The following is an 8,802-nucleotide window of genomic DNA, read 5'->3' as shown; positions in this document are numbered from 1 at the left end:
CTCCATTGGGATCCAAAAAGAAACTGTTTCATTTCCTATATAATATATGATTTACTTTTATATGATATAGTTACATTACAAATGAAAAAGGCATGACAGAGATATTATAACATTGATGTACTAAATGCAACGTAAGCTACGTTTTTTGGTGAAATACAAACAACCGAAATTTAAAAGCGATACACTTCTAGCTGCGTCTGCGATCACGACTGCGGTGGTAATGAGTTGTCACTTATATTTTGCCACATCTTATGGCCTTCCCACATATGCCGAAACTTATTATTTTAAGGCGGCAAGGAGCAATCGTTTGTGGTGGTATATTGTGTGTCTATGACAAAGGGGATAGCGATATTCCTTTGAGTGTAATATTCTCAGGTCTATAGCTATACAGGACATTCGGAAGTGCTCTATTACACGAACACGTCGCATTCACAACAGTTATTTTCCACCATATCAGAATCAATTCCAGATAAGAGATTTAATAAATATTCTTATTTTCATGTTGTCGTATTTCATTGAGTTATGTGTTTATGTTGGCATAACGGGATCGATTGCTCACAGTTAGATCTGTAAGAGTATAAAATGAGGCACGATGATCGATCGAATACATTATTCAGCAACCATGGGGCAGATAAGAACTCTTCAACGTGTTCAATTGATATTCTTCGTTAGTATCGTCGCTAGCGTAAGTAATTTAGATTTATTTATTTTAGTAGGTGCAATGGATATTCTGTCCTTTGTTTAAAAATATAATAATACGTGACTTGAATTTTGCACTGTATATTCGTTTTATACTCCGGACGTAAATGTCGACAAAACTAGTTGAGGGGTGAGACTCTCAATAGCTCAACTAATTTGTGTCATAGAATAACAGAACAGTGGTCGATACATTTACTTGGCACCATCTACAGTATCGCCACGCAAAATGACATATACTCGTACATTGTGAGCATACTTATAATACAAAACTGACGTATTTCCGTTATGATCTACGAAGGTTATTAAGCTTGTTTTGAAGTATTATTTTAATGCTTATAAACGAGGATACGGAATACTAATTTTTGTTAACCGACTTTAAAAAAGGAGGAGGTTCTCAATTCGACTGTGTTTTTTTTGTATGTATGTTACGCGATAACTCCGGTTTTCATGATTCTTTTTTTGTTGGAAAGGGGTACTTCCATAGTGGTCCCATTTTGAAGAAAATCATCCACTTCCGAGGGTGGCTGTTCACGCATGAAGATTCCTTTTTTATAAATAGCGCCTAAATTTTACTAAGGAGCAATTATTTTAATGGTTGATTTTGCTAGTTCTCCAATTCAAGGCATTTTTCTCTCAATATACTTTGAGTAGTAAGAACCGCTTTTTATTATCTCCAGTGTGAAGTCCTGCTTCGTGGCGAATTTAAGGATATTTCAATAAAACTTAGCAAATAGACGTAATGAACTTTGAGGTCGGTTTTTTTAGTACTCCGTGCTGAGATTATTATTTTGTTTACAGGTCGTTATCAACGCTCTTCCGTCACCATCACCGAACTCGAACTTCCCGTTTCCGTTCCCAAGGAGTAACTTCCCGTTTCCAGACAACAACTTCCCGTTCCCAAGGAGTAACTTCCCGTTTCCAGAAAGCAACTTCCCGTTCCCAAGGAGTAACTTCCCGTTCCCGTACGTCGTTTATTAGACCGTTGAGCCCTAATCAATACTGTATGTAGATTTGGAATAACAGCTAATATGTTTGCCTCCTGATTCATGAATTTAGTGCACGTGTATGTGCGCAGCACGCACAATAAAATTATAACATACGAGTAAAAAAGCTCACTATACATTCATGTCAACATTTCATTTTCAATATGTACATACGTGAGATCACAAATTAAAGCATACAAACTCTCTGTCCACTTTTGGATGAACCGTTTTCAAAAACATTGCCGTTGTTATAAAACACAATATTTATTTGTCATTTCGCTTTAAATACAAAGTTGCAACTAGATAAGTGTGGTTTTCTTTATTATCTTTTACCAAAAGTTTTGTGGCACGGCGAGCTTGTTATATTTTCACAAATTTAGGAAACAACGAAGACTTATTAGCTTATTACTTAGTAAAATAAATTTTTAGGCTTTGAGGGTTATCCTCGTGTAAAAAATCTTACTAATGTTGAGTTTTTGGAAACCGTGGTCAAAATATCAAACAATGGTTTAAATTTGAATTTGCCCGCTAAAATTAATTAAATATCGTTAGAAAATTGTACAGTAGATTTTGGAGGTAGCAATTGTTCGTAGTAGGAACGATGTAGATACCAAGGCATTAGTTGCAAATACAATCAAATATTTCAAAGTTGTCTGGTCACTGCCGTGTCTAGTCTGGATACGTTGCTGTTATGCTCAGGCCACACAGAGGCGGCCGCGGAAGCGTTCCGGGCGCGGGAATTTTTGTAATGTACAAGTTCATGTGAATACTGCCACACTAAAACGCGCAGCGGACACGTATCTACCGTGTAACTGCCTTCAAGGCCGAATGGTTACTACGCCGTCTGCCACGCAGAGGTCCCAGGTTCGATTCCCGGGCCGGGAGAAATATTTGTATGGCCTACATTTATTTCTCTTGTGAGTTTGGCTGTAATTTGTGGTTGTCTATGTGTGTGTCCATGGCACCCACGACACAGGGTTTCCCTAGTGATATGCTACGTCGAGTGTGTGCGTTGTTGTTGTTGTTGTTAATTCGTTTATTTATTGCAATCATGTCACTTGATAATACTGTACATTTAAAAATGTTCTGTACCTAAACATTAACCCTGGTCAAACTCAAACCAAAACTAAAACTAGACATTAGCGGGCTTGCACAGACACTCTATCGCGCGTGATATAGCAATTATGCGCAATTGAGCGTGCGTGTAAAGTAAAGACTTTGAAAGGAAAAGGGAAAGACCGCGCTACCGCTTATCAGTCGCGCGTGCAATTGCGCACTCCAACACACGCCGATTTCAAGCGGTCTATTATCCTTTACACGGACGCTCTTTTTGTTGTAACAAAATGAACACGAGCAATGACGCGCGAACGAATGTTGGCTTAAAAAAATTCAAACCGGCAATCGCGTACGATTGCGCGTGCAACTTTCCAGCGCGCAATCTTGTACGCTTCTGGTCACGCGCGGTAGAGTGACTGTGTAAAGGGGGCTATTCATTTTACATTATCATATCCATTATTATTAACATTTATTTATGTATTCGTATTTTTAATTAATTTATTGCTGTAATCATTAATACAAAAATCGAACACTCAGAAAAAAATCCTTCGATCCGGTCGGATTCGAACCGACGTCTTCTTGCATACCGTGCCAGACGCTACACCAACTAAGCCACGGAACGAACCAACGGACCCAACGAATTTTTCTATGTGCTTGCGTCGTGTCTTTGTAATTGGTTTTTCAACGACTTTTTAGTCGTAGCGCCATCTATGAGAAATCTATGAAAGATTTATTACTCAGTTAGTACCTTTACAGCTACTAGTCCTGGCGAGAGATGTCGCTAATCACTGTATTTTAAATTTTTATTGAATTGATATTCAATTATTTTTTGTGAAATTACTCCACTAGTTTGTTGTAATCATTAATACAAAGATCGAACACTCAGAAAAAATTCCTTCGATCCGGTCGGATTCGAACCGACCGATAATTTATTGCTGTTATTAAATATATAAAACCATTTTATTTTAAAAACTCCTGCAACGAATACAAGCTTTTGTATACTGTTTTCGATCTTTGTTATGCTCTGGTATTTTATTATAAGTTTTTACAGCCATTGCAAAGGGATCAGAGAGAATGAAATTTAATTTTGAAGTTGGGGGTCTAATGTTTGGCGTGGACGCTGTTGAATGTTTTGGCCTATCGTAACGTGGGAATAGGCGCATGTTTTTTTTTAACAAAAATACATATTTTTAATATTAGATCATTATCTGAGAATGAGAGTGAGCACTTTTTCTGTGATAAAGTATGAACGGCAACTTGTTGTCTAGTCTATATTGACTATTATGCGGAGGTATCTTTTTAGCAACCTAAATAATGTCTGTGTTATTTCCCCATAAGATTATGTATGCCATATTGTAGCCATTATGTTTATCTGTTAACTTTTTTAGCTCGTATAACGCATTTGTGAACCTGTGGCCGTAGCATGGCAGTACACTTGTGATAAACCTCCCCGTGACATTATTTATTTCAGTTGATAAAGCTGTTTTTCCCAACATTTCTCGATATGATGGAAAGTATGTAAGGCTGGAAAGTTGTTGTTTGACGTGAGAGCTTGTATTGAAACCTGAACGTAGCGAGGGTTACAAGCAAATACAAAACAACTTTGCTGCCGAGCGACACACCTAACTTTTCCCTTACTATAGCGAGGGAAATGGTAGATGAAATTAAAACACTTGAAGTGTAACAAAATGTTTTAATAAAATTAATATCGTTGTCAATTCAATGTCAACAATAATAAGAATAAAATATACCAACGGATTCAGATTACATAAATAATATAGATACGACAAATCGCGTAGTTGAACGTGTCATTGTTTTTTTTTCATAGAAAGAAATAGGTGCACCACAATCTAAGGTCGAATTGGAATTTCAAAAACTTTTTCCATGCTAGCATGAAATAATAGTGCAGTTTTATGAGGTTACACCCTAGCCAATTTCCGTCGGAAATACAAAAAAATATTTGAAATTGAATTAAACAAGATGGCTGCCATGCAAGTCTTCTCACACGGAAACTATTAGAGATACGTAGGTAATGCCGAAAGGAATGTCATAGAGTGTAACAGTGGCCAACAGCTTGTGTCAAAAAAATCAAGATGGCGAAACCACGGACCTGTAAAGGTCTGAAATAGTTGGTTTGTTTGAAATAACAATGATATGCGATTTTGATCCGAAAAAAATGTTTCATTTCCTATGTGTAACAATCGCGAAAACTTAAAAATTGTGAACTCGAATCATAAACAGAAAGTCTGACATAAAAATAAACCTGGCGTGTACGAGCCGCAGTCATTTCAAAGAGAACTTATCGATCAGATACCCGATGTTTGCATCTCCAACGTGCTGATATGACGGTTTGTAGTCTGTGAGCCAAAAGTTCATTCAGGCGTGTTATTTTTCGTATTACTGAAGCTGGGGATAAATTTGTTAATTTACGTATTAACAACAATATTAAAATAAGAGAGTGCATAATGTTATCTCCTTTAGATAGATAGATAGATAGATAGATAGATAGATAGAATACGTTTATTGACTTACCACAAGCACACACAATAATATGTAACAACAAATAGCTAAAGAAAGAAAGAAGACAAAAAAAAACTCAAAACAAAACATACAAAATAACAAAAAGGAATGAAATCAAATAAATATACACAATAAACTACATATATCTACAATTAATTAAAAAGCAAGTTGTGAGTGCTGCAGCAAGCCAAACAGGCCATAGCTCAGTGCAGGTGTTGCCCAAAAGCAACGCACTGGTTTTCAGCTATCGCCTAGTGGCTTACGCGAAGTGGTGTATCACAGCAAAAAGCAATGTGTAAGTAATGTGTAGGACGTACAGTGAGTCTTAGTGTAGTTGTGTGTCAGTGTTAACGTGTCGATGGGAGCGTCCGTGGAAGCGTACAGGTGTGGCAAGCATGAAATTTCAAAAACCAACTAGAAAAAAAAAGATATAATAAAGAAAACGGACAAAAAAAAGATATAACAAAGAAATAGGACAAAAAATTTATTATTATTATAAATTTTACAAATTGGTGCTTTATGGGGAGATACATTTGTAAACTAAAAATTTGAGTGCTATATTGAAGGATTTTGATAAGTGTAGATCCTTACACTTACACTTAAGTCAATAAAATTATTCAAAGTAGTTTAAAAAAGTTCACATATATTATTCGAATAGGTTTGAACATGATATGGAACAGTCCTTTGTTTTTTCATGATTTGAGACTGGTCCTCGTCGTAATTTTTTTTTGTGTCGTGCTTTGATGATTTGACTTTCAAATTGTTTCATTCTATTACTTTTGTTTACGATAAAGTAACAAAGAATTAGCAAGATTGGAACGTCAAAAACAATAAAATATTGAGAGATAAGTTTAAAGAAAACAAAATTGTTACGCTAGCGTCACAATAAGTTTATGAAAATGTAATTTATATCAAGAAGAATAGTATTTATGTTGCAAAAAATAGAGATAGACATAACATTAATTCGAGAAATAGAAACGAACTGACTGTTCACGACAGTCGTTTTTACAAAGTCACTTGGTCTCATGAAAAAAATACAGCTTCTGTATATTTGGATGAAAAAATCCGTGGTAGTGACCCGTTTAGCTTTTGCAGGTAGTCTCGATCTACGATGTTTGAAATAAATATTATAAATGATAAATATTTACTTACAAAGAGCAACCAGAGTTTCTAGCTCTTTTTTTTTAAGGGAATCTGACTTAGGAATGAGCATTACAGTTTAATCAATATGAATATTTCAAGTGTAATTTTGCATATCTATGAAATAAAGCATTAATGTCTTTGACTTGTGTTAAAAAAAGGATACCAAGCGGCTAAGAAGTGGAATTCCCTGCTTGGGGACTTATACCTCGAACGCTACAACTTAGACTTTTTCAAGGCAAGGGTGAATAGGCATTATTTAGGTGTGTATGCTACATCGTCTACCTTATCGTCACTTTCCATCAGGCGAGATGGAGGCCAGATGCGCATTTACTTTTGTTTAAAAAAGAAATAAAAAAATACAATTTCATCGAAACATGTAGCTTTAGAAATCGTTTTCTAAGAAAAAGTTTTGATTTGTACAAACCGCTTCATCGTTTGTAACACTTTGTAGACTTGCAATGTGTTGTTCGGCAAAACATTTGTCAAAATTCAAGCTGTCGCTGTGGTAATGGGAGGGTAATCTGGCTGGTCCCTAGGCGCTGGTTAACCTTCCGTAGAAAATGGATGTTGGCGGATAACTTCAGTTTTTGTATAGATAGGCCTGACTTAGTTTACATAACTAAAGAGGCCACTTTAGAAGTACCTCTATAGTAAAACATCGCGTTCTTAGGATTTCGCGTGGTTATAAACGTGGAAATGAACCTAATTTTCCATAATAGTTACTACGTAACAGATACCTTACTCTCATATAAAATCAAAAATACCTACGTTATATTAGCCAGCTAACTCTGACTAATGACACTAGTCTCAGAAAGGTAAAAATGACGTTGCCCGACGTGTGCAGTCGTGCGGAGTCGAATGCTCATAAATGAAAGACTTGTATGAGCGCTTGTGCCGACGTCGGTACACTCAGCGGTAGGCACTTATCGTGTAACCTTGAGCGAGTGAGAGAACCCTGGTATAGTTGTTTCCGCGAATAGCCTGTGACAGCGTAGCTCCTAAATTAATGGACTGATCTTAAAGCGACTTTTTTACTTGTAGGCTAATTTAAAACGAGGTATTTGAGGTGACTTAAGTTGAAAAACATAATTTTGTATGTCCTCTGTACTTAAAGAGAAAATATCTACATATCAAAATTATGTGCACGGTAAAATATTTTTATTTTAAAATAATTTGTATAAGACTTATTTTAGCCCATTTTCGGGATTGTATATGATCGGGTAAAGTACATCCTATCGAATCAATATGTTGTCTAGACAATATCCTTAGGTATATCGTATATTTCTTATAAAACTTTTATTTAAGAGTAAATACTAACCATTTGATCTATCAAAATAATTTTTCCCGCTTCTCTTTTTCTCGTTTTTAGCAATTTTTTAATTCATTTATTGGGGTCAATAAACTGTTACACGTTACAAATAGTACATAGCTATCACTAACAAATACTGACTTAACGAATAACCAACACCGTTAACCTCAGCTTACGTAAACACTTTTCAGATTTCTGTAAACACTGCACTCCTAATTCAGTGGTGTCCCTATCCAAAGAGTAAATTCAGTATTGTAATTATGGCGGTACATATAAGTGCACCTCCAATATACACATCGATCGTGAGAGCATTTACAATATTTTCTGTTTTTTTTACAGATATAGCGTCCAAGCTAACAATGATACGTTATTGTATGAAAAATAGTTAATCTTGTTTAATATATTTGGAGTAATGTACTTTAAATATGTATGAAATATTTTATTAATTTGTTTTCACACTACACACACTTATACCTGTATGTATATTGTACATTGTATATGTATATTGCAAATGTATATACCTGTATATTGCAAAGATTATGTAAGTTTTTATTCGATATAAGAGTACACACTGCAATAACACGATACGCACATTAGACATAAGTATTTACGTACATAGTTTATTTTATTTTATTTTCTGTTTCGGGACGCATAGGTCCGTCACTCTCACTCACTCGGCTAGGGCCCATTGAAAACCAGCGTCACAACCTAACCTTGGTTGTGACTTTAGCTGAATGGGATCCTTTTGCACACGCCACAGCCGCACATATGTTAATATAGTATTATTTACCTTGTTGTATAAATGTTTTTACGCTGATTTTTGTTATTTTGTTTTCTGTTCTAGTTATATTAGTCTTTGTTTTTGTGTTTTTTTATAGACATGGAAACTAGAATAGAAATAGAAACCTATTTCTATTACTTTATAAATATAACTGCCTATAACTATTTAAAATATATTGAAGCCATAGTAGCCTAATGGTTGGACTTACCGCCACTCAAGCAGAGGCTGTGGGTTCGACTCCGCGCCCGCATCTCTGGTATTCTCGGAATTTAATTAAAAATTTACCATGAGCTTTTCGGTAAAAGAAAACT

At 35.5% G+C, this 8,802-nt stretch overlaps 1 long non-coding RNA gene across 1 annotated transcript; it reads left to right on the top strand.

Moving 5' to 3' along the window:
- The first annotated feature begins 336 nt into the window (after positions 1–336).
- LOC113226976 lies at positions 337–1,982 on the top strand. Its single transcript, XR_003310161.1, has 3 exons — positions 337–362; positions 562–685; positions 1,498–1,982. It is a non-coding gene; the product is annotated as an uncharacterized LOC113226976 (long non-coding RNA).
- The last annotated feature ends 6,820 nt before the right edge of the window (positions 1,983–8,802 follow it).

The sequence above is a fragment of the Hyposmocoma kahamanoa genome, unplaced genomic scaffold (genome assembly GCF_003589595.1).
Source record: "Hyposmocoma kahamanoa isolate Upper Pololo Valley unplaced genomic scaffold, ASM358959v1 202, whole genome shotgun sequence".
Taxonomy (NCBI): Eukaryota; Metazoa; Arthropoda; class Insecta; order Lepidoptera; family Cosmopterigidae; genus Hyposmocoma; species Hyposmocoma kahamanoa.
Note: the sequence above shows the minus strand (reverse complement) of the source record. Positions and strands in the feature narration are given on the sequence as shown.